This window comes from Melanerpes formicivorus, unplaced genomic scaffold (genome assembly GCF_026170545.1).
Source record: "Melanerpes formicivorus ecotype bairdi unplaced genomic scaffold, bMelFor1.0.p_v2 SCAF_61, whole genome shotgun sequence".
NCBI classification, from domain to species: Eukaryota; Metazoa; Chordata; class Aves; order Piciformes; family Picidae; genus Melanerpes; species Melanerpes formicivorus.
In genome coordinates this window covers 225895-253536 of record NW_027142413.1, presented here as the reverse complement: position 1 = coordinate 253536, position 27642 = coordinate 225895, and the positions used below count along the sequence as shown (strand labels likewise).

Below are 27642 nucleotides of genomic sequence, written 5' to 3'. Positions count from 1 at the left end.
TATTATAGGATCATATAATTGTTTCCACTGAAAATCTGGCACCTAACTACCAAGTCTGGTGTTGGAGGAGTAGTTGGGAATGGAGTAACTGGGAATTCAATACCACAAGCAAAAAGTGACTATTTTTTCTGTTGTGCACCTACTGGTTGTATAAGTTAGTATTGTTCTTTCTGTTTACAAATAAGAATGTTTGAAGTGTTACAGAACCACAGAATTATTGAGGCTGGAAAAGACCTCCGAGATAAAGTCCAGCCTGTGACCTAATGTCTCAACATCAGCTAAACCATGCCAGCAAGTGCCACAGCCAATCTTTTCTTAAAGACCTCCAGGGATGTGATTCCTCCACCTCCCTAGGCAGTCCATTCCAGTGCCTAATCAGCCTTTCTGTGAGGAAGTGCTTCTTAACCTAACCTCCAGCAGATTAATGCCTGCCTGCGAGACTGGTGTCAATTACAGGATTTTGGGTTCATTGATCACAGGCTACTCTACAAGACCCCAGGCCTGCTGACTACAGACACACCATGTTTGTCTCTAAGAGGAAAAAGAATCCTGGCAGGACAAGAATCCTGGGAATGATCGATCTGTCAGCTTCACTTCTGTGGCCTGGAAGATCATGGAACAGAACCTCCTAGATGCCATGCTGAGACACATGCAGGATGGGGAGATGATTCACGACAGCCAGCATGGCTTTACTACGGTGTGACAGTTTTAGGCTGTGCCTTTAAGAAAGGGACAGTTACTGGAATACTCTGGCTGAATGTTTTGGTATTAAAATAAAAACAAAGATAGGTCTAAACAAATTTCATTGGTAGAATGCAACTTTAAATTTTTAGCTTTAGTTCAGTTTGAATCTCAGTTCAGTCTTTTTCAGTCTCTCTGAGCAGCAGCTGTGCTGGACAGACTTGACCTTGAATTAACTGAACTAACAGATAAGAAGCTAATTCTTGCATACACTTTGAGCTAACAGAATTTCTTCCTTAATAATTACCTTTTGTCTCTAAACTTTTTGGGGAAAAAAGGGAGGAAGGGGGAGAAGGGGAGTACAGTTGGGGGGGAACCCCTCTACTTGAAGGAGGGAAAGGTGTTCTGTATTACATTCTTTGCTGTACATTTCTGTATATATTGTAAATATTGTATATTGTGTATATATTAATCTGCACTTCATCCTGCTTGTAAATATAGCTCTTATCCATTTCTGCTTCTCCGACTGAGTTAGCCGTGGTTTCTTTGTGTGGGGTGGAGAACTGAACTACCTCTCACCACCACATAGGGGCAGGTCCCGCCTGACTAACCTTGTGACCTTCTATGATAAAGTGACTATGTCAGTAGATAAGGGATAACCTATAGCTGTGATCTATCTGGACTTCTGTAAGGCCTTTGACAAGGTCCTCCACAACATCCTGCTCACCAGATTGGAGGGATACAGAGATGATGGGTGGAATGTTACAATTAATAAGGAATTGACTGGATGGTTGCATCCAGAGGATGGTGCTCAGTGGCTTGGAATCCAGATGGAGAGCAGTGGCAAATGGTGTTCCTCAGGGGGTCATGCTGGGATCTGTGATGTTTAATATTTTTATCAATGACATAAATAGATTGAGTACACAATCAGCAAGATTGCAGATGGCACCAAACTGAGTGGTGATGTTGATACATCAGAAGGGCAGGATGTCATCCAGAGGGACCTGGACAAGCTGGAGAAGTGGGCCCAGGTGAACCTCATGAGGTTCAACAAGAGCAAGTGCAGGGTTCTGCACCTGGGCCAGAACAATCCTTACTATCAGTACTGACTCGGGGAGGAGGTGTTAGAAAGCAGCTCTGAGGAAAAGGACTTGAGGGTGCTGATAGTTGAGTAGCATTGTGTGCTTGCAGCCCAGAAGGCCAATCACATCCTGAGTGTTAGATGTGTGGCCAGCAGATCCAGAGAGGTGATTCTGCCACTTGGCTCTGGTGAAACCTCACCTGCAGTATTGTGTACAGGTCTGGAGCCCTCAATATAGGAAGGACCTGGGCCTGATGGAGTGGACCCAGAGGAGGGCCATGAAAATGATCAAGGGGTTGGAGTACCTCTGCTATGAAGGCAGGCTAAGGGTGTTCAGTGTGGAGAAAAGGAGGCTCTGGAGAGACCTAATAGCAACCTTCCACTACCTGAAGCAGGCCCACAGGAAGGATGGGGAGAGTCTGTTTACAAAGGCCTGCAATGACAGGATGAGGGGCAAGGGCTATAAGCTGGAGAAGAGTGGATTCAGATTGGGTGTTAGGAACAAGTTCTGTACTATGACAGTGGTGGAACACGGGATGTGGTTGAGGCCCTTTCCATGGAAATAGTCAAGGTGAGGCTTGACAAGGCCCTGAGCATCCTGGTTCAGTTGGGGATGTCCTTTCTGACTGCAGGGAGGTCAGACTAGGTGACGTTTGGAGGTCCCTTCTGAGCTGGACCATCCTATGGTTTATTTGTACCTTTTGCCCTAGGCTGAAGATTAACTAGCAGAGTGGATTTTTTTTTTTTTGAGTGTCTTATTTTTGAAATTTTTTTTTATGATGGAGAATTCCCCAAATCTAGGGAATTAGGTTTGCTGTCATAGAACATCAGCATGAAAATGCAGTGATGTGTACTAGACAAGAACCAGCTTCTGTATCTTCCATCAGTGCATGCACTACAGATATTGAAAATTTCCACTATCTCAAGAAATACTTAAATTCTCTAGCTTGCTGTATTGCAAACTTCAAAAAGAATGTGTTGCAAATTGAGAAAGGAATGTGTTCTGTGAAACCCAAATAGAATTAAATAAAAAAATATCTCTAAGTGAGTTTTGAAAAAAACAACATGGAGATGACTGTGTATTTTGTATATCCTAGGAGAGGGTATTTAAATAGCTACATTAGATGTGCTTCTGTCGTGGGGTTGGAAGGGTAAGGCCAAGAAGCCTCCTCCCTTCCCTCTTGTAAAGTAAAGGGAAAGAAAATTGGAGGGAAAGGGAAAAAAAACTCACAGCTGAATTAGCAAAGCAGTGGAGCTGTATATTTACAAAGCAATGTAGGATATGCAGGGGAATATATACAAATTTACAATATGTACAATATATACAAAGATATACAATAGAGTAGCACAGAAATGAGAGTTCCCCCCTCTGCTGAGGGGGGTTTCCCACCTCCGCTCTCCCCTCTTTCCCCCTTTCCCCAGAGTGGGATAGAAAGAGAAAGAAAAGAGAGAAAAAAGGGTTAGAAGCACTTGTGTTAATTGGAAAGGAGTTAATACAGGCCTTTATCAGTTTCAAGGCCGAAGCCTTGGCAGAAAGCCCAGGAGCTGCAAGCTGCTGCCCGAAGGAGAAGCGGAAGCAAGACTGATAGAAAAGTGCTGGAATGCCCAGTTCACTCCCAGTTCAGAAGGTGCTTCCTCCCACTTTACCAATGAAATTAGTTTAGATTCTTCTTTCGTTTACCAACATCCATCCACCATATTCCCTTTCTTAAAGGCACAGCCTCAAACGGTCACAGCTTCACAGTTTTCCAATTAGTATATATTATCAGAATTATCCTTTCTATTATAACAGCAAAGCATCCTTAAGGTCTGCTTAGGTACTCTGAAGAATGCCAGCCTCTGATTCCTCCTCCTTTATTCATTTAGAAAATCCATCCCAATTTTTTTCATGAATTTGCAACCAAGAATAAGCCAGGATCAAACAAAATCCTACAAATCCGCTAACATCAACAGGAAAATAATGAACGTAAAGAAAAGGCATGTAATTTAGTTCTTTGCCACTAATGTTTATGTAGTTACAAAGTTCAATTTTCTAATTAATCCCTCGAACCTGTAGCTACATGATCAAAGAAGTATTTTTTTTCCATTTAAAAACACCCTGGTTTTTGAAAGCTGTCTACCCACATGCACTCAAATACCCTTCACATAGATATGTGTATGTATATATCTATGCAAACACAATCTCCACAAGCTCTCATTTCTCAGTAGCAACACTAGTATATTACAATTTCTAACTAAAAGTTCTCTGATAAATTAATTTGTACCCAGTTTCCCATTTCCATTGCTCTAAGTCCTGAAAAACAACACTCCAATCATTGAAAACTCTTTATAGGCATGATTAACAAATTTCAGTTCAGTAACTGAACTCATTATAGCTAAGAATGTATTTAATCTTTCATTTTTCCCAAAAGGACAGAAATGGATACAAAGAATAAGTGGAATGTTTTCCTGTCTTGAGAAAGTTTGTGTTACATAGCATAATGTTTGAAAATCAGATATAAAATATATTAATATAACAGTGTACTTTGGTATGTAACCATGTCCAACTCTCAGTGGAAATCAATAGTGACATACAGGAAATGGTGTGTTGTTGAGACTACCTGTTAGCTTATTTTTCAGAGCAGCCACACATTACAATCACTGTCTTTCTAATGAAAACAAAACAGTTGTTTGTCACAAAAAGACACCAAAATAAAAGGTAATTCTTTCGATCTTGTTTTGTGTATTGGTGTTTGAAAACACTGTTTCATTAAGTTCATTCATGGATGTGAGCATATAAAAGAAATTATTAAGAATTCATGGGCTAATATTAAAACACACAATCTTCATTCTCACTCATCTTTTCAGAACATGGAAACATATTTCTATGCTTGACTAAAGTCCAGAAAAATAATATCCACAGCCTTTCTTACACCCATCAAGTGAGTCACCTTGTTGTAGGAGGAAATCAGGTTTGTCAAGAAGGACTTGTCCTTCATGAACCCATGTTGACTGGGCCTGATCATCTGGTTGCTCTGCACATGCTGCATAATTGCACTCAAGATCACCTGCTTTGTGACCTTCCCTGGCATCAAGGTCAGACTGATAGGTCTGTGGTTGCCTGGGTCCTCCTTATCTCTGGGCTATTCTTGTAGATGTGCATCACGTGTGCCTATCACCAGTCATGTAGGACCTCCATACTTAGCCATGACTGCTGGTAAACGATGAAATACACCTTGGTGATCACTTCCTCCAGCTCCCTCAGTGCCCTTGGGTGAATGCCATCCAGTATCGTAGACTTATGTATGTGTAAGCAGTACAGTGGGTCACTAACCATCTCCTCTTGGACTATGGGGGCTTCTTTCTACTCCCCATCCCTAACTTTCAGCTCAGGGACTTGGGTAGCTAGTGAACAGCTGGCCTTACTCTTAATGACTAAGGCAAACATGGTATTAAGTACTTCAGCCTTTTCCTTGTCCTTGGCCACTATGTTCCTTGAACATAGCTCTTCAGTATTCAGGGAATGTGAATGTACCTGGGTTTTAATTTGTAGTGAAGTTAAATACAACATGAAAATTTTAATAATGGTTGTAAGATGAATTCAGGTTTTATCAAGCTGACAATTTTCAGGCACTAGTTTGTACTGAGGTTTAAACTGCAAAATGTATTAAATATCCTTCTTACACTGAATTGCCATAGACTTTGTATATTCAACATTATTCTGTTCTTGGGGAGGTTTTAGGTTCCATTTTTATCCGAGCAACTTTCCAGGAACAGATAAACAGGTAGATAAATTAATATTTAATGTTCAAACCATTATACCAGCAAATCCTCAGAAACAGAAGGGGAAGGAGAATCAAGGTTAATCGATAGGATCATGTCTTAGGTTCTGATTGTGCAAACAAAAAGAGACTTACTTAACTTTAAGCCTATAATTGAAAAGCTCATTCACTTTAATGGGATTATCTGCTTAAAGATCAGGTCATTGGTGTTTTAATGGAGGATCTGGAAGAACAGCTTCTGTAGACAAATAACATTATATACTTAAACACATCAGGAAAATTGGAAACTGCAGCGTTCGGTTTCATAATGTATCTTCTGTTACTCACAGTAATAATAGTCTAATGTCAAGTGAAACGTTCTAAGACCATTTTCATGTTGTTTATATATAAAATATATGATATGTGATATTAGGCTCTCTAGTACAGGTTGAAAGTCTTCAAGCAATCACTCACAGTATGCTCAATAGAAAAAATAGAATTGGATTCTTTGCCTCCAAGAAAGCATCTAAAATTGTACATTTTCTGTACATATTTTCTGTATCTTCGCTTTGTAAGCAAGCGTGGTGAGGGTTTTGCGGTTGTCCAACGTTATTAAAAGAGCATGACCGTCATGACTAAACAGCCAGGAAAAATACATTCTAAGGAGGAAGGTATTTCACAGGAAAAATCAATTTCAGAGGAAAAAAATCGTATCTCCATCTCACTTTGAGGCTTATTTGACAGTGCTTGCAACTACGCTGTTCCCAGAGTACAAGTAAGTCCAACTAAATTGTGAAAAGCAGTGTACCAGGATACCTAAATGCAACACAAATTATCTGTGGATAAACTGTAATGTTATATCCTATTTACGAAAGTGGCTATTCAACCAAGTTAGTAGGGAGAACATAATCTCGTGAGTAATAGAACAACAAAAAAGACATTTTTAAAGCATAACAGCTTAAAGATGATGCATAAATATGTATATATTTAATCATTTTGTTATGAGGCCTGGAATATCTACTATGAGAAAAATAAAGAGAAATAATAACTTCAAATTGTGTACCTGCAACTGTATCCCTAACCAATCAATGAAAGGGAGATTCAAGTTTTGCACTGATGCTTGTTCTCTCATATTTCAATGTTACATGTTTCCTCACTGGCTAACTGCTGCTCCTGATGAAAGTAAATTAGCATTTCATTGGTAAGCATACATAACTTTCCACATATTCTGACATGGATCTACTATTGTAAGAAAGGGATCAGGCTGTTAATGGTAGTATCAAGACAATAAACTACCCACAGTGATTAGAGAAGCTTGAAAAGATACTAAAAGTTTATGTCCTGATCTGATGCTAAACAGTGGCATTAAGGAAGATTCAGACATACTGTTTATTAATAGAGAAATTGTTTGAACAGAAAGCTAAAGCAACTTAGCAAATGGGAGACTAAAGGGCTACTCTGACAGGTCTGTCATTAGCATCTTTTCTCTCTAGGTAATAGTTGATAGAATATGTAGTTAAATGTATTAGTAAAACTTGAGTATTAGTTTCCTTTCTATAACTTTGAAGAGTGAGATGCTGACATTGCTGGAATTATACATCTCTCAAGATTGGACTGTCTGTAAAATACACTTAAGTTAGATTTATGTAACACTGACTAGAGTTTAATACTTCGGCATGCCCCTTGCATGAAGATGAAAAGTGTTCTTACATGATTATTGTATTAATGAAGACTTTTTATGCATGAAAAAGTAAACAGACACATGAAAAAGATACATATATGCACGCAGATGTTAAGTATCTAATAAAGAATGCCACACTTCGGTGTGCCACTTAGACACGCACAAGTTTATGGGGCCACATGGGATCCGCCCAAGGGTGCCGAGGGAACTGGTAGGGGTGATTTCCAAGCCCTTTCTTCCATTATCTATCAGCAGTTCTGGTTGACTAAGGAAATTCCACTTGACTGGAATTTGGCAAATGTGACATACATTTTTAAGAATGGCCATAGGGAGGATCTGAGAAACTACAGACCTCTCTGTCTGACCTCAGTGCCAGAGAAGGTCATGGAGCAGATCATCTTGAGGGTCATTAAATGGTACATTCAATACAACCAGAGAATCAGAACCCATCGGCAGTTTTATGAAAGGTAGGTCTGGCTTTGATGAACCTGAGCTCCTTCTCTGACAATGTGACCCCACTCAGTGCGTAAGGGCAGCTATGGATATCGTGTACCTGGACTTTAGTAAAACCTTTGAGACAGTACTGCAACAATAGTGAAAATAGTACTCTTGGAAAACACTGTGGAAAGAATTTAAAGGAGAATTATTCATTAGCCTGCAGTGTTACCTTCTACAAGTGTTTTCATAATTGACTGTGTTGATGACTTTGGAATCCAAGCTTTAATAAGAATTGTGTCACTTCCCTATTTTTAGATGTTAGAATGCAAAATCTGATTTTATATTTACTTTAAAAACACACAAGAAATGATTAATTTAAATAAAATGTATATAACAATAAAGACACAAACAGGAACCCAAAATGTTTCAAACATAGCTGCTTCCTTGATGCTTACATTTTCAGTTATTTTGTCTGTAAATGGGGAATACATATCAAAGCAGTTATTTTTTTCTGTAAACAGTGGCCCTTCAGCTCTGACAGCAAAGGACTCAGGCTGCACAACAAGAAGAGGTATCTGGATAAAAAGGCAAATGGTTGCCCACACGGTGCTCAGACACTGCTTGTACACTTCTACACGTTGGCTTATTTTCTTTGACATTTCAGTCTTTTTGCAGTACACTGGAGACACTGTCAGTAAGTGACATCTACCTCCGTAAAAATGGCCAAGAACAGACCAACTCTATTTCAGCATGTATTTAAACAAATATCTGAGAAATACGGCCTCTTACGAGGATACCAAAGCTTTCATGGATGCAAAAGGGTGCTTTATATGTAGTTTTCCTATTTAAAACTCAATTATTAAAGGATAAATATATACTATAGCTGCACTTATGATAAACAATCAATACCTGAAACAGTGTGTAATTTGAATATGAACTCTCCATATCTGGCCAAAAGCAGCACTTAATTTACTTTAGTTTATAGAAAAAAATAGATGCAAAGCACTGATCCATGTCAGTAATATTAAGTCCCTAACACTGTCTTGCCAAACTTTCTTCTAGCACACATCCTGTTCATTTTTTGCCATGGTCGTTAGGTGTTTTGCCTTACACATGAGAGAAAGCTAATCCACTTCTGCCAATGACTAAATTTTGCCAAAACAATTTTTTTTCTCCTTTCATCCTCTACCCTTCATTGTTTTTATCATGTAGACTGTAACTAATCAAAATCATACCATTTTTATGTTATTAGGTTATATCGATACCTTGTCATTCAAAATAAGATTCTAAGTACTGGGCACTCTCTATTTCTGCATTTCCTAAATCTACTTCCTCCTGGATATCTACCTTCCATTGATAGCAAAGATAAAAATCACTTCTTCATAACCAAGGTCAGATCAAATAATTTACAATGGGAAAGTTATAAACATATGGAGTTCCACCTCATCTCCTACAGCTGCTTAAGTAGTAGCATTATGAACGTTACACACCAGCAAACACACTTTTTCCTTTTTCCTTACTCATTTTTCTACTGCATTTTCACCAGGCAGAATGGAAATGAGACTCCAGGGGACAAGATAACTTCTACAGCCATACATCCACCAACCAGAGGTGATGACCTGTATTATAACAGTCATTCCTAAAATATGTAATAAAAAAAAATATTTATTTAGAAATTTCTAATCTTCCATGATCAGCCTCAGAGGTTGAGTGATTTGTCAGTTCTGTCATTTTCTGTTCTAGGAAATCATTATTCAGTATTCATCACTTGAAGTTACATTCCACCCAAAGCCAAAGGAAATGTCAGGAGGAGGCACCACAGTCCCTTAGTGACAGAGGTATTGAAACTAAATTTCACAGATGAAGAAAATTTGTGGCTAGGGAAGACAAGATTATTTCCTTCAACACTCCAGGCCTATTAAAATCCAACGTTCGGTTCCTCTGTTTTTCTTCTGACTTCCTGCCATCTCACTTCAATTTAGGCCACATAATGGACAGACAGTTGTTCAGCTTTTTTGGCTGAGTCAGTCTTTCACTGGTTATTGTGCTGCTCCCAAAGGATTGACTGAGCATCCAACATAATACTACAAAGGAGAGAGAAACACAGCCGGCACCTGTGCCTCTGGTAGCAATGTGCAAACAGATTGGTTTCACCAGGTCAAATCTGCATCCCAGTTTCATGAGCACAAAAAAATATTTCACACTCCTTCCAACTAGTCCTACTCCACTAAAACTTGCCATTGTTCCTTTGCTTCCCAAGCCTGATGTTTGTTGTTCCAAAAGGATTAAAAGTATGTGTATTCAAAAAAGCATCTCGTCCCAGAGTCAGGGAGATTTTACAGCATTCTTTCCTGCACTTGTTTATAAACAAAAGACCTTGCAACATATACTAAATCCATGGTCACAATTTTTGATCTAATGAAACTCCAACTTGGTATCACAAAATTCTGTCTCATTGCTTTCATATTTTCAACTCTGAGAAAAGAAAAAAAAACCATTCTAACATTAATTTGCTGCAGTAGTGATAAAGATATTGTGTATTAGGTGCAGAGTTTAAACATTTTTTCTTTTTTGACTTTTTCAATCGACACTTTAAGTGCTTAATACACTTGAAAATAGACATTTCAAAGTCTGAGCTTCATACAGCAGTGTTCCAGTTCAGTTTCTCACATCCAAATCTACCCTGTATTGTTCATTATTATACATTGCTTTCTGCTGCAGAGATATTTTCTCCTGGGAATAAATAGAAAGAATGTAACACCTGCATTTTGAAAAGAAATTTTAATGCGACATGATTCGAAAAAGCATTTGAATTAACAGACAAACATGTGGCAAATAAAGCTGACAGTCATTTATAGCACAAAACAGAGTGTCTTTTCTAGTAGCATGCAAACACATCTGACAGGCATATCTTTATTTAATTAGTTTCTGGTTTCAAGAGGCAGGGTTGTGTACACACATCCAAACTATGCTCTATAATTTTAGACACTTTCTATACTGAATATTTAAAACTACTTAGTATCCAAATCAATTTAACACGATGTCACTTGTGACACTAAGATGTACTTCTCAGTTTTGGCTTTCAACAATTTACTCCTTGTACCTCAACGCTGCTCATAATTCCATCTTGCCCTTTTTTCTTCAAACCATTTCGGTTTCAGAATAGTTAGACTTCCATGTGTGCACATATTTAAATGCTTCCCAGTATTATAAAAGTTTCATACTAATCCATCTGCATATCCTACTTCTGTGGCTAAAATAGCAAGTAAAACAGGCACTTACGGTTTAGCAGTTACAGGGCACTTCTGTACTCCTCCTTTTCCCAATGACTTGCCAAATCAAACCTACTGCCTCTTTAGCTGTTGAGAAACAAAAAACCCACACACGTCAGATTTCAAGGAACTCAGGGGGAAGTTATTTTACTTTAAAAAAATTTCTCTTTCAGAGGGATGAAAGCCACTGTTAAACTTGTATATTCAGTGCTATAAATGGGAAAATATTTTTACAATACATTAATAATATCTTTTGAAGAATATTGTAATTATTATGTATGCACCTGAAGACAATGTTCAGAATTGATTAGTCTGCAAAACACAATAATGAAGAGAAAAAAAAGTGTGAAATAAAATCAGAAACTTAGGTCTGAAGTACCATACTCTCAGCATCCCAGCTCTACAGACACAGTGTTTTCACAACGTTGCAACTGAGAAATGCATGAATTAAAGAGAAATTCCAAGCTGTTTTCTCCTGGATGTCAAAACTCTGTATTTTATTTACTAGAGAATGCAGAGATAAGGGGATTTTCTCTATACAAGAAAGTAAATTTCTCCTGCAGAGTTTGATTTCCCCTATCCTTGTGCAAAAGGTAGCAATAGAAGAGGGAAGTGTTGTTGCTTCTTATTTAGTTCTCCTTTGCATCCCACAAAACAAATTGTGTTAGCGAGTTTTCCTCTAAAGATGAATAGAAAAGGCAAGTAAGTACATTAGTCAATATTTAATAAAATAAACATTTTAAATCACTTTTGATAAATAAATTACTTTTCTGCTTTCTGGACTGCAGTATTAAAACCATAGTCATACACAAAAATCAGACACTCTTCAAACAACAATTAATTCATAGAGTGAATTACAAAATGCATCAAGTTGGAAGAGAACCTCTAAGTCATCTTGTCGAATCCCTCTGGAGAGAGCAGGGACATCGTAAAGATCAGGTTGCACAGGCCTCATCAAGTCTGACCTTCAGTGTCTCCAGGGATGGGGCCTCTACCACATCTTTGGTAAATCTCTGCAGAACTTCCTCTAATGTCCAACTTAATCTATCCTCCTCTAGTTTAAATCCATTGCCCCTCATCCTACCACTACATGCCCTTCTGCATTGTCCCTCAGCCTTTCTATAGGTCCCCTTCTGATATTGAAATGCAGCTATAAAGTCTCCTTGGAGCCTTACTGAACAGCTAAACACACTGAACAGCCCCAAGTCTCTCAGCCTGTCTTCATAGGAGAGGTACTCCAGCCTTCTGATCATCATTGTGGCCCTCCTCTGGACCCACTCCAGCAGGTCCATGTCCTTATCAAACCTCACAAGATTCTCCTTCTTCCAGTCACCAGCGACTTTACTTGACTGCCATGACTTTTCAGATGTTATGGACTTTGCAACTACATCAACCAATTTCTTCAGGACTCTGGGATGCATCTCATCAGGTCCCATAGATTTATGGATGTTCAGGTACCTCGGGTGGTCCTGAACCTGATCTTGCCTTACAGTAGAAGGGACTTTACCCCCTGGTCCTCACCTAGTTGTACATTGACTCAAGAGGGATGAGAAGCAAGGTTGCTAGTGAATACTCAGGCAAAAAGTTTATTATCTCAGACTTCTTCTTGTGTGTTCTGTCTTGTTTACCTTCTGCCTGATTCCTACCCATAAACACTCAACTCTCTTGTCACCACCATTAACCTCAATAGAATCAAAACACTCTCTGATATACATGGTCATGCCACTGCCTCTCCCTTCCTTGTCTGTCCCTTCTGAAGAGGTCATAGCCATTGATTGTGACACTGCAGTCAAGAGAGACACACCACCATGTTTCTGTCATGGCCACTATATCATAATTTTCCTGACAGACAATGGCTTCCAGTTCCTCTTGTTTGTTTCCCATGCTGTATGCATTAGTGTAGATGCATTTCAGTTCGTCTGAAGCTCTTGCCACCTTTTTGTAGTGATAAATTCCAGTTACTGCCTGGCTGTTCTCAGGTGTTCCTGTGGTTGTTAATTCATCAGTGACCCTTGCATCTTTCTTGACACATGGGTCCCTATCCTCTATCTCCAGTGATACAGCAGACCAGTAGAACTTACTAGTGTACCACCCTTAGGCTTATTTCTAGCAAGCCTGACTTTGCACCCTTCCCCCCTTCAAATACAGTTTAAAGCTTTTAAAATGAGCCCTGCTAGCTCCTGGGATAGGATTCTCTTTGCCCTTTGAGACAGGTATTGTCAACAGACCTGGTGACCTACAAAACAAACCATGATTAAAGAACCCAAACTCCTGCCAGAGACAAAAAGCTTGGAGCCAGAAATTGATCTGGCTCTTCCTGTGTATTCCCTCACCACACCTTGCAACTGGAGGGATAGATGACAACAATACTTGTGCTCCTGATCCCTTAACCAGTTGCCCTAAGGCCCTGAAGTCCCTCTTCATTGCCCTTGGACTTCTTGCCATTACTTCATCACTGCCTACCTGAAAGATTAGCAGTGGACAGTAGTCTGAGGAGTGCATTAGGGAAGGAACAACCTCTCTACAACTACCTGGAAGGAACATTGGAGTGAGAAGGGTGATAGCCTCTTCTTGGAGGCAAGTGACAGGACTCGAAGAAATGGTTACAAGTTGAACCAGGGGAGGTTGAGGCTGGATGTGAGGAATAGTTCTTCACACAGAAGGTTATCAAACATTAGAATAGTCTGCCCAGGGCAGTGGTGGAGTCACTGACCCTGGAGGTGTTTAAGCAGCATAAGGACCTAGTATTTAGGGACATGGTTAGTATTGACCCTTCAGATCCAGATTCTAAGTTCCCTAGATTCTAAAGGCATTGGATGTTTCCACTAGAAATGTAATTCTCTCTGATCCAGAACATCATTCCTTTCTTCCAGTTTACATCCACGTCAGAGCTGAACATACTCACTTCACAGTACTCAAAGGTATTTGTCCTAGATTGTTGTGTCTGTGACTGTAATTACTCAGCAAAAGAATTTCACATTCTTCTTGAAAAACTCAAACAGGCTACTGGTGGTCATGCAGGATGTAACTGACTTAGCACAAGAAGGAAATTACCTACCAAGCTCATAATCCTACCAGAAATCAGCTAATTCCCCCCTGAAAAACAGTTGAGTCAATAAATCAAGTGTAGTATTTGTGAAATAGTCACTTTATAAAAAGTTATTAGAGAACTCTCAAGTAAACCATACACATACTGCTACGTCTGAAAGTAATTTGCTTGCAAATGCTTCAGGAAAAATGTTGCAAACTGGAAACTGCAGAATTTGGAAGTAAAAAAAAGTGTAAAAAAATAATTATCACATGCTGCTTAACATTAGACTAGCCCTTTAATATGTATAATTATAAGGCTTTCTTGTTTCATCTATATTTAAATTGTATTCATCCCACAAAGGGCGTGTTCTATGAAAAATTCCATTCACTCATGTAAGTTAGTTTCATGGGCATCAAACTACTTATTTCTTCTCTACCATGTCATTACTTTTATGTTAACTGTGAACTGAATATACTCAAATGTGCAATTTTAGGCCCTTTTATTAAGAAACTGTGAATAAGACATCTTCCCAATAAATTTCCAACTGACAGCTAATGGGAAGTAAATCATAGCTACAGCCTGATCCTCTACCCTGCATTAAAGCCTTACAGTAAGCACACAGAAGGGCCACCTCCGTCAGTCCATCCCTACTTAGAAAACAAAAACAACGCAGCTGTCAACATGTCCCTTGCTATAATTTTGACAGTTCTGACAGCCAAGCCCTGTAAAGTTTGTCAGGATGCTGTTGATATTGCAGTTAACAACATATAAAAATGTATGTCTTCACTACTTTCTTAGCAAGAATTATCAGTAAGGTCCTATAAATAACCTCTTTCTCTTAGTTGACATAATGTTATACTCCTTTACTGGCACAATGTAAATATGTACTTCACGTGTTAAAACCCCAGGTATTTGTCAAAGTGTGAAGGGCTTCATGCTAAGCACAGTATAACTACTAAACAGAAATGTTCACAGAACTTACATTAAGAACTTTGCCCTTCACAGTGATAAAACCTCTGGCTTGTTCTAGCTTAGAGCCTGGATTTCTTGGCAAATTAACATAATTGGAATATCTTAATCAGAAGAAAACACATTCTTCAGTTCAACAGATTAAAAAAAACTAACCAACCAAACCAAACCAAAACAACAAAACCCCAAACTCCTCCTTTAAATTCCAAGTCATCCTAATTACCACTGGGAGTTTATTTATTTATATCTTCAGATATTCACAGGATCACAGGACATTAGGGGCTGAAAGAAACCTCTGGACATCTTTGAGACCAATCCCCCTGCCAGAGCAGGACCATATAATCTAGTACATGTCAAATAGGAACACATCCAGATAGGTCTTGAAAGTCTTCAGAGAAGGAGACTCCACAACCTCTCTGGGAAGCCTGTTTCAGTGCTCTGTAACCCTTACAATAAAGAAATTCTTCCTCATCATGTTGAGGTGGAACTTCCTGAGCTGTAGTTTACATCCACTGTTCCTTGTCCTCTCACAGGGCGCAACTGTGAAGAGGCTGTTCCTTCCTTCTTGACCCACAGACTTTAAATATTGATATATATTTATAAGATCCCCTCTCAGTCTTCTCCTCTCTGGACTAAAAAGCTCCAGGAGCAGAATATGCAATTGTGTGGGCAAAAAAATATAATAAAACAATGCTCACAAGGACAAGAGTCCCCTCAGTTTAGGAAGGAGGTTGACTTGCTGGAACAAGTCCAGAGAAGAGCAACAAAGTTGGTGAGGGGTTTGGAACACAAGCCCTATGAGGAAAGACTGAGGGAGCTGGGGTTGCTCAGCCTGGAGAAGAGGAGACTCAGGGGTGACCTTATCACTCTCTACAACTACCTGAAGGGAGGTTGTAGACAGGCTGATGATGGTCTCTTCTCCCAGGCAGCCAGTACCAGAACAAGAGGACACAGTCTCAGGCTGTGCCAGGGGAGGTTCAGGTTGGATGTTAGGAAGAAGTTCTATACAGAAAGAGTGATTGCCCATTGGAATGGGCTGCCCGGGGAGGTGGTGGAGTCGCCGTCATTGAAGGTGTTCAGGAGGAGACTTGATGGGGTGCTTGGTGCCATGGGTTAGCTGTTTGGGTGGGTTGGATTGGTTGATGGGTTGGACACGATGATCTTGAAGGTCTCTTCCAACCTGGTTTGGTTTATTCTAAATAAAGGTTTATTCTAATAAAGAAATTTGGATTACTATAGAGCAGGGGAACAAATTAAGGAGAATATGACCAGTAATAAATAAATGCTGCACTGTATCTTCACACGGTCTCACACACTTCATGAGTAGATACCATTCTCCTGTAAGAAGTGCATATAGATAAGATTCTGTCCAGCTTCCCTTTTGTTTCATTTTGCACGTTAATTACTGAATGCCTTTCATTGCAGAAATATGGTTTATTGGGACAGCAACTTTTGCTGTGATGCTTTAAATTTTAGTAATTCTTAAAGATGCATACTGATAACCCCAGTTCTTACAGAAGTACTGATAAACCCAAAGCACTACATTTTCAGAGGTCAGTTTTTGGAAAAAAAAACCCACATGAAAACAACAAAACCCAACCAACCAAATACACACACACAAAAAAACAAACCCAAACCACAATGAATTTTGACTTCTTTTAATTTGCTTTCTGAGCCTGGGATACAGTGAGATAATGTTTTAAATCTTTCTGGCTTGATAAAGGAAGCAAAATCCTGCAGATTTTCTTTTTAAATTAAAGCTATAATTCTAAGATAAATTGCTTGGTTCCAGAAACTGTAGTTTAAGAAAGCATATATAAAAGGACAAAAGGGCACTGATGGAATGCTGCACTCTCACCTACTTTTGGGAGGAGGTGACTAGCTTTTTTTCAAAGGTCTTTTTAAATAAGAGTAAGAGGAACTGAGTGAGAGTATGGAATAAGGTGGTCAAAGAGGGGAAAATAAAAAAGCTTAGACAAAGCACACAAACACATCAGTTCCTCCTTTTTCTTCTCACAATTGCCTCACACTTAATTTGCTGCTCATTCATCTGTGCAGGCTGGAACATACAATCTGTCTTTAGTATTTGTTTCTATTCTGCCTTGGACAACCAGTACCCCATGTAATGGATCTGCAACTTACTGCCATACTAACTGCTGGTCTGTGGATTGGACATCACAAGTGAGTGAAGACAGTGAGTGTGGCTGCAGTTAACAGCACCTAAAATACATGTTTAAAAGCGTCAAGTCTACTCTGAATTCTAAATAAGTAATAAGGTGAACTGCATGGAAATCCTCGCTGGGTATCTCTAATACCTTCAGGCACATTGTTAGTGAATGGGAAGTATAAAAAGTTACAGGTGTGGAAGTGGTACTGTTTCAGCAGGAAAGTGTAAACCAGGGACAGAGAGGTGCCTACTAGTTAGCACAAATAAAGCTGGTGCTGTAGCCAATACAAGACAAATGATTTTGCATGTTCAGCAGTGGCCTTTTATACAGTATCCACTAATAACACGTCCATAAGCAAAACAACTCAGTCACAGAATCACAGAATCACCACGGTTGGAAGAGACCTCAAAGATCATCAAGTCCAACCTGTCACCACAGACCTATTATTCGGAGTCCACAGATCATCCTATACATTTACAATGCACATAATTTGTATTACTTGAATAAGCAGTAGAAAGCAGTGTGAAATAGTAATCTCACTGCAGGATATAAAATTACGTCACATACACATTCCTTGATGAAATAAGTTTGTTTTTCAAAAAAAGAAGGATGCTCCTCAAATGTGAGATGTAGAGTCCAACAGCTATGCAAAGAGGTCAAATTTGCTTCTTTGTATTCACAATCAAGAAACACAAGTATTTTATTGTATCTGTGTAAGAATACACCTTCTTGATTGCTGTTAGCATGCAGTGCTTTGTGATTTTTCCTTATTTTGAAGAGGCTTATAAAATATTAATGAAAGTATCATAAGAAAATGTAAAAATACTAATTGCTCAGTAGTAAATAGAGGAGTAATGCAAATCATGTTTTCCCTAGTTAGACAAGCTCCACGATGGAAAGGCTACGACACAATCACAGCTCTATCAGTAATGAAAACTCTCTCTTGTTCATAGCAGATACCACTAAGGGAAAGTTTAGGAACAACAGTGTTAAGAACAACTACAGATCACAATCTGCTGCTGTTACAGTTCTAGAAATAAATGTTACATCTGCAAAGTAAGTAAAATCTTTCAAAAGGTAAATTTCTGTGTGTTAACTTTGTTTCCCCAGATTGTCCCCTGTACTAGAAGTATTTATTTTGTCATCAAGGTATGTCTTTATCATCTAAATCTACATAACAGCAAAGCAAATAGTCATGCTCCAAGACAACAAAGAGTGTTAGAATATTAGAATAAACCAAACCAGGTTGGAAGAGACCTTCAAGATCATCGTGTCCAACCCATCAACCAATCCAACCCACCCAAACAGCTAACCCATGGCACCAAGCACCCCGTCAAGTCTCCTTCTGAACACCCTCAATGACGGCGACTCCACCACCTCCCCGGGCAGCCCATTCCAATGGGCAATCACTCTTTCTGTATAGAACTTCTTCCTAACATCCAACCTGAACCTCCCCTGGCGCAGCCTGAGACTGTGTCCTCTTGTTCTGGTACTGGGTGCCTGGGAGAAGAGACCATCATCCGCCTGTCTACAACCTCCCTTCAGGTAGTTGTAGAGAGTGATAAGGTCACCCCTGAGTCTCCTCTTCTCCAGGCTGAGCACAACAGCACAAAATATTTCTGTTCATCTATCACATTTATTTCACAAAACTGAGTCTAAGGCAAAAATATCAGATATCCTATCCCCTCTCTACAGATTTTCTTACAGTATTTATGTGTTTAATTTGTTCAACAGTGCTGTAAAATAAGGTTATTACAGAACTTACTTCAAAAGTGGTGATACTGATGTGAAAGAGTGGGCTTCTGGAACATTTTGGCACAAGGTTTCTTCTGTGTACAGTAATATCTCATCAAAATTGCAACACATAAACAACTGTATTTGTCTGACTTAATGCCCTGAATAGGCTGAAAGAGTCTTTCAGATTTGGCTGTGCAGAACGCAGGATATTGTAGATTTATAAAATGGCTGGGGTTGGAAGGGACCTTAAAGATCATGTAGTTTCAACCTCCTGCCATGGGCAGGGACACCTTCCACTAGACCAGACTGCTTAAGGCTTCATCCAACCTGGCTGGCCTTGAACACCTCCAGGGAGGGGGTATCCACAAGCTCCCTGGGCATCTGTTCTCACCATCCTCACTGTAAATAAGTTCTTTCTAATATCCAATTCTTAAGCTTCAATCCATTCCCTCTCATCCTATCACAAACCCTCGGGAAAAAAAAGTTCATTCCCAGCTTTCTTATAGGCCCATTTCAAGTACTGGAAGGCAAGTAATAAGGTGTTCCTGGAACCTTCTTTACTCTAGGCTGAAGAACTCCAACTCTCTTATCCTGTCCCCATAGGAGAGGTGGTCCAGACATCTGATTATCTTACAATTAGTCCTCCAGTTTAGGTCAAATTAAAATTAGAATAGCTCTTCAAACACCACCACCTGTCTCCTAGTTGTGTAAACATAATTGTGAAAGACATAGAATCATTAAGGTTGGAAAAGACCTCTAAAAGCATCAAGTCCAACCTTCTACCCAAGACCTCTATGACCACTAGTCTGTGTCCTGAAGTGTCCCTTCTACACATTTTTCAACACCACCAGGGATGGTGACTCCACCACTTCCCTGAGCAGCTTGTTCCAATGCCTGACCACTCTTTCAGTAAAGAAATTCTTCCCAATATCCAATCTAAACCTCTCCTTGAGGCCATTTCCTCTCATTCTATTGCTTGATACTAGGGACAAGAGACCAACACTCACCTCACTATGACTAATAAGGTCTGCCTTCAGCCTTGTCTTCCCTCAGCATTCTCTTCTGCAGACTAAACAACCCAAGTCCCTCAGACACTCCTCAAAAGACATGTTCTCCAGACCCCTCATCAGCTTCATTGCCGTTCTCTGGACCACGCTACAGCATCTCAATGTCTCTCTTATATTGCAGCACCCAAAAATGGAAACAGAACTTAAGCTGCAGATTCACCAGTGCTGAGCACAGGGGCACAGCCACTTCCCTACTCCCGCTGGACACACTGATACAAGTCAAGATGTTGTTGGCCTTCTTGGCCACCTGGCACATTGATAGCTCATGTTCAGACAGCTGTCTACCAGCACCCCCACATCTCTCTCTGCCAGGCAACTTTCAAGCCACTTCTCCCCAAGCCTGTAGCATTGCATGGCAAATTTGTGGCCGAAGAATGGGTCTTAGAACTTGGTCATGCTGAATGTCACACAGCTGACCTCAGCCCTTTGATCCAGCTTGTCCAGGTCCCTCTGCAGAGCTTTCATCACCTTGTCACCTCCATCCCTCCATCAGATTAAGTCTCCAGTGTAGCTCAATGTTGTCCACAAACTTACTGAGAGTGCACTCAATCCCCTCATCAAGATCATCAATAAAGATGTTAAACAAGACTGTCCCCAAAGCTGAACTCTGAGTAAAACTGCTTGTGACTGACATGGAACTGAGAAAAGCTCATAAGAGAAAGGAAAAAAGTACATCTTTTAATAAGCCACTTATTTATGTCTAAATATGCATGAGTTTCTATCTAACTGTATACATTATATATTCTACATCAATTTTAATCAGGTTTTGGCTTAAGACTGTATTTATATTCCTGCACATGGCATGTTTTTCTATGCCATGGAATATTATCCTCATCAGTTCTCTCCTACTCCTTCCATTCATATAGAACTGATCATGCAAGGGCACTCTGTGTCTGGGTTGGATGGCTCACTTACTAAATAAGACACCCAGTTAGATTTCAAAACTAATGTAAATTACATTACAAATTACACTTTTCCCACTTAGTTTTGATAAATTCTAAAGTCATTCAATGAGGACTGCAGCAGTGTGATCTGCAATGAATGGCATTTGGCTCAGAAGCCACCCTACTATGACATTTTAACTTCAGAATGCTTTTTATATAAGTATAAATCAAAGTCCAGCAAAACAAATCTTCCTTCTCCTCAAGTCATTCAAACAAAACCTTCATGTATGAAATGTAAATCAAGTAATCAAATTCAAGCATAGGATCAGTCACTATCCAACACTACCAAACACAGTATTAATGACATCCTATAAAAACATCTCTGATGGCTCTCTGTGCTAACAGGATTTTTTTTGGTTTGCCTCTTTAAATATCCAGTCTAAAGTAAAAGAAGATGATCAGACAGGAAGCAGATTACTTTTAGCTAATCCTTTGTCTTTCACTCTGTACGAATACACAGGGCAGAGTTTGTCTACAGTCATGTAAATAGAAACATAGAAAGAAGGGCAAAAATGACTACAAAAAAGGGTCTGTCAGACTGCCATTAGGGTGACATCATCAATAAGCCTCCTCATGCCTCAACATCATCATCATTTTCAGAATGTCTTAAAACCAAATATGGAACCACCTACTCTGGACAATCAAGTAAGTAAAAATTTCTGTGACAGCCCTGCCAAAACAGACAAGCATCTCTTTACTGAAGGGGAAGAGCAAATACAGAGACACCAAAATAACAGCTGGAGTTTTAATGCTTGTAACACAGGGCAAAAAAAGAGTCCTCTTTGGGCAACTAGTTTAAAGGGTATGTGTATGCTTAAGCATTATGATTACTATGATTAAGGAAACTTCTATCTTTTTCTTTTCTCTTCTTTTTTTAATATATCCTGAGAATTTCAAGGCATTGAAGATGTAACTATTAATATCATAATAAACAAGAACATATTAGAGAAAAAATGAATTTATTTGAATTTTATGAGCTGGTTGAGAAAATCATGAATAAATGCCTGTCATACTGTAATCAGTTCCATTTGTGTGAATGCCTTCAATAACATTAGGTTCACATCTCTGTCTCCTGCAAAGTTTGTTGCTTTTCTTAGTTTCCACCCCTCTCAAACACATATTGAAGAAGCACCTCACAGCTTTTTAATAAATGGAGCAGAAAAGACACATCAGAGTTCATAAAGTCTTTGGTTCATCAGATAAAAAAGACATGCAGTCAAAGAAGATTCCCAGCCCAATACCATTGTACTGTCAAAGAAAATTTTTCTGTGAAACTCGGAAGGCCATTGAAATGCTACACATTTCCTGGCTATAACTGTGACAGTTTTTTAGCTTCTTCATAGGCAAAATCCCTACTTTCTCTTTCAGTCACATCTGCAACCCTAAGGGGACTGAGCATGATGCATGGATAGAAGAGACAGAAAACAAGGTTGAAACTCCTTAACTGTAGAGATTTCCATGCAATATGCGGCCCCTTAAGGTTCTAGGCTGAAGGCCAGGAATCATGGCTGACTGTCCCATGGTCATAGCAATTTTGCAAAGCATTCTTGGTGGACAAATAAAAGGCAGCCATTCTACATGTAAAATTCAAATGTCACTATAACAAAGTATGATCTACTTACTATGAAGGCCTTTTGCCCATTTTTCTTCTAAAAGAGACGCTTCAGCTGCTTTAGCATACTTTGATGCTAAAAATGAAAAAGCATTTCAATCAAGCTTGCTCTAACGAGTTCGGATCACTCGTGTGAAACTGAACTGAGCAGATGGAATTCCAGTTTTTGGTCTGCTATTTTTTATTTGACCATTGTATAATCTGCAAATGCTATTTCCACAATATTTACTCTTCTGATCCCTGAACTGCAAAGACTGTAACTTAAAACATAATTCTCCCATTTATACACAATCTTTGCATACATGCTCACTATATAACAGTAACTTCAGATTTTTATTTTATTGTATTGTACCTTCTTTTTCACTCTTATTTGCCTTGAAATGTTTGTGATTCAATTTTAAGGTCATAAAAAATCCAGAAAAGTCCAATGCTCTACTGTGTTTTAACTATAAAATGGAGAACATATTTACCTTACAAGACAATAAACTTCAATTTTCTTAATTGTCCCTTTGACTGTCTCACTCCCTGCTTGTAAATTAAGACTATTCTGAAAGTAAATAATATTTGTTTTTAGAAGGAATAAGAAAAAATGATCATTAGAAATGCACATACTTACATCACTGGCTTGGATCTGAGTTATCTTTCCAATATGTTGACATTTACAAGATTCTCTAATCTTATTTTAACATTAAGTCTATGGAGACAGAGCTTAAGACAATTTCACTTCTACACCTGTGAAGCTTTGTATAATTAAGAGATATTAGGTTGTGCTCATTTGGCCTGGTTTCTGAATTTTTTGTCATGTTAGCATTACTCTTTTGCAATTATTAAGCATTTACATGGAATACTACCAACTTGAAAAGTTTTTTTCTTATTTAAATAAGCTAGTAATTGTCAAAGCTATTATACTAATCACAAAGTAAGTTTTGTTCCATTCTAAACTTCAGAGTGTTGAGGAGAAACAGATCAAGTAATTATAGAGAATCATTGTCAAAGAGTAATTCATTCTTCTTGGCTGCCATTGTGAAATGTATGATCTGGCACAAGGTATAGCTCCAGCTCTGACTAAATGAATGCATTAACTCCCACAGCATTACAGGAATAAAGCTACAAAAATCTGTGATAGCTCTGAAAATAAAGCATATCAGTGACATGGTGATGCGGGGGGGGGGAGGGGGGGGGGGGGAATTATTTGTCCAAAATGCAGAAAAAAACACTTCACAGACTAGAACAGATTCTTTAGAGATTCTTTAGAGATTCTTTACTGAGGAGGCAGATTAATTTTATTACTGTGATGTATTTCACATTTTGTGAAACAGTAATTACACATATTGTATTATGTTTCTTTACACACTGTATCATGTTTCTTTGCATACTGACCCATTCTGATCTGAAAGCAGACACATTCTCACAAAACCTTGTAGTACCTATGATATACTAAAGGTCATAATAAATAGTCTAATAGTCCAAACAGCTATGGACAAGAATCACAGAAACCTCTGGTTGGAAAAGACCTTAGGATCATCAAGTCCAACCATAAGCTAACATCTCATTGTACACAGCAGTTAGACCATAGGTTCATAGAATGGTTTGGGTTGGTAGAGAATCTTAAAGTTCACATATGTAGTTCCAAACCCCTTGCAGTAGGCAGGGACACCCTCCACTAGACCAGACATCTCAGGGCCCTTCCTCAAGCTTCAGTCTATTGCCTCTCATCCTATCACAACAAGCCCTTCTAAAAAGTCTGTTCCCAGCTTTCTTATAGGCCCCTTTCAGGTACGGAAAGGCAGCTATAGGGTCTCCCTAAAGCCTCCTTTACTCCAGGCTGAAGAGCCCCAACTCTCTGAGCCTGTCCCCATAGGGGAGCTGCTCCAGCCCTCTGATTATCTTTGTGGCCCTCACCTGGACCTGCTCCAGCAGTTCAATGTCCTTCTTATGCTGGGAGCATCAGTATTGCACACAGTACTCCAGGTGGAGTATCAAAAGAGCAGAGCAGAGGTGGGGAATCACTTCCCTTGTCCTGATGGTCACATTTCTTTTGATGCAGCTGGCCTTTTGGACTGCCAAGTGCATACTGCTCCTCAAGACTATTCTCCAGCCATTCCTCACCCAGACTATATTTGTTCTTGAATTGACCCAACACGGGTGTAGGACCTTGCATTTGGACTTCTTGAACTTCATGATATTAGACTGGGCCCCTGGATGTCATCCCTTCCCTCCAGTGTGTCAAGCAGACGACACAGCTTGGTGTCATTTGCAAATTTCCTGAGAGTGCACTCAGTCTGACTGTCCATATTGCCAACAAAGATGTCAATCAACACTGGACCCAGTACTGACCCCTGAGAGATGCCACTTTCCACCGATTTCCATATGGACATTTGAGGCAATGACTGCAACTCTCTGATTGCGGACTTTCAGCCAATCTGGCAAGTGGTCCACTCCTCAAGTCCACACCTCCCTGGTGAAACTTGTGGCCATTTCCTTTTGTCCTACCATGTATCATTTGGGAGAAGAGGCAAGTCCCCACCACACTACAATTTCCTCTCAGGTAGCTGTAGAGAGCAGTAAGGTCTCCCCTCAGTCCTCTCTTCTACAGGCTGAATAACCCCAGCTCCCTCAGCTGCTCCTCATTAGACCTATTTTAAGACCCTTTGCCAGCCTTGCTGCCCTTTTTTGGACACCAGAGTCTCCTCTTCTCCAGGCTTAACAAGCCCAGTTACCTCAGCCTGTCATTGCAGCAGAAGAGTTCCAAGCCCTTAATCAATTTGTGGCCCTCCTCTGGACCCGCTCCATCAGGTCTGTGTCCTTCCTATAATGAAGGCCCTCATCCATCAGTAACCCTAAAGGCTGCTTTCTATCACCACATCCCCTGGTTTGTATTGAATAGTAAGGATTGTTCCAGCCCAGGTGCAGAACACGTGTTCATTAATGTACACTTATACTATTAAATGGATACTCCAAACTGTAACTTCATTTAAACAACTGAAAGTTATCTCTTCATATTTACAAGGCGTGATACAGAACGTCAAAATATAAAAATACACACACAAAAAAAGCTCAGCTTCCTAAGATCTATTCTTCTCTTAGAACTTTTCTCTGTCAGTACAACATACATCCTGCAGATTCAATTTTTGCTCCAGTGTCATCTTTACTACTCTGTCTTTCATTAGAATGACAGTAAATGGATGACAGAGGCTTTTCAAAGCTTGATAGAAGTGTTACATACTCAGGGTAGAGAAGCTGATGATCTTAAAAGTGTAAATAAACCACTTGAACTTCATTCTCCTTGTTTTGCAATGTTTGGTATCATGTTTCATGTAATCCAGGACCAACACCATAAATTCTTACTTGAATTGTCTTTTCTCTGACTTTCAGAATCAAGCACAGTAACTCCTCAATTCTCTCTACAATGCTAATAGTACTACAAGAAGTATTCTGGAAAAGAACAAAAGGTATATGTTTAGGAACACAAATACAACACTTTACATAGTTTTACACTTATGCATTGTATAGGAAAAGGTGCTCATAACTAAAGTTTAGAATATCAGGACTTTAGTCACTTTTTGCCTAAATGGAAAGTATTGAATTTGAACTTTCTTTCAAATTAAACCTCATGAAATGCAATCGCCTGTCTTGAAGATGACATGCCGTATGCATGAAATTTGTATTTATTGGTTGCCATGGAATTCAAGTCAGAAGTTCATTCCATAATTCTTTTTGTTGTTTTTTTTTTTTTTTTTAATCTTAATAAGGTAATTGGTTACCACAATCATTCTGCAAGCTATTTCTCTTTCAGATGGTTACAGCAAGTGACTGACAGAGATTCCTGATTTCCTTGTTTCGATATGTCAGCTTAGTCAATAGAGAGGGTATATCAAGGCCTATACTTAACCCTATTTGTCAGAATACTAATTATTCTCATGTCCCAGATAAAATATCAAAGCAGCATAATATTCACATACATTCTCAAATCACTTTCACTTGCTAAATTCTAAGTTTCTATTTAGTCCCACTGAATCTTCAAAGTAGATCCCACTAGTCTGACTCTAACAGAATGTGCAAGCATAAATACGTCATCCATTTCCTTCTCCTTGTGCATGAACCAGTACCTGCTGGTCAATCTGGTCAAATCTCCAACAGATTCTTTAATAATGGCAAAGAGAAAAAACCTGAGAGTTTTATAATGCTTTCAAATGACAGAAAAAAAAAAATCTCAAGAGCTGCAGAAATGAATTTGTTTTCTGAAGAACAACAGTCTCATAAAAGCTATGATGATTACAAACATATACATGATTTCTTGAGCAAAGAAGAACTTGCATAAAACTCATTTTCTGTAACACCTTACAGTCTATTGCAAATATGTACACAAGCCAGTAGTTCAAATAATAGCAGCTAAAATACTGTGAGGCATTAAATTCAACACTGTAAGCTCAATAAGGTATTTCACAAGTAGATTCAAATGAGAAAATAATTAGATTAATTATTATAAGTAAAGCTGGATATCATTCCCAAATACTGGGAAATCATACACACAGGCACAAAAATCCCAAACTGGCCTTAACAAAGCAAACCTAAATATGATTTACATAATCTTGTGTTCTTTCCTGAGTCACAGAATCTGAAGACTAAAAATGTGTCAAGTATATTATACCTAAATTATTTTCAAATGCCATAAACACTTATGTTAAGCACAGCAGAGTGATAACAAGTCACAAAAGTGTTTTATCCATGTTTCTCAATTCTAGCCCAGTGAGAATGAAGTTTCCCTTCTTATTGAAAAGCCTGAGAAAACCTGAACTGTAGAAGTACAGCATAAGCCTACAATCGCGCTTCAAGATGCAAATTGTACTAACTTTCTGTGTCTAAGCAGAGACCATCCCTACAGAGGACAGTGCTGAGGAGTCAATCTCTTGTTGCTGCCCTAGAAGCAGAACTATTTTAAGACAAGATTGAATGATCTGGCTACTGACTTAAAATCTCTATCGCAGAGTAAATATTATTTGCATACTCTCCAACTTCACAAAGACAGAAATTAGCAGGGCTTCAATTTATCAGAGCATCCTTCCTCCCGATAAGCAGGGTAAAAAGAATATGCAGTGAAAAACCACATGCTCCCTTCTCCTCTCAGTGTATCAGCACATAACTGTACAAAGAATGGCAGAGAAAATAACCTGAATTATTTTCTGAGCTGAAATAACTTATTCCATATGGCAAATGAAAG

General features: G+C 39.0%; 1 protein-coding gene across 8 annotated transcripts in view; it reads right to left on the bottom strand.

The window, feature by feature from the left end:
• The window catches only part of CDH18 (cadherin 18), a 279170-nt gene that overhangs the window by 116861 nt on the left and 134667 nt on the right, over nt 1-27642 (bottom strand). For all 8 annotated transcript variants that reach the window (XM_068161968.1, XM_068161970.1, XM_068161965.1 and 5 more), the window contains one exon: nt 10904-10980. The gene's annotated coding sequence lies outside the window, so the exon portion shown is untranslated. The remainder of the gene's footprint in view (nt 1-10903; nt 10981-27642) is intronic.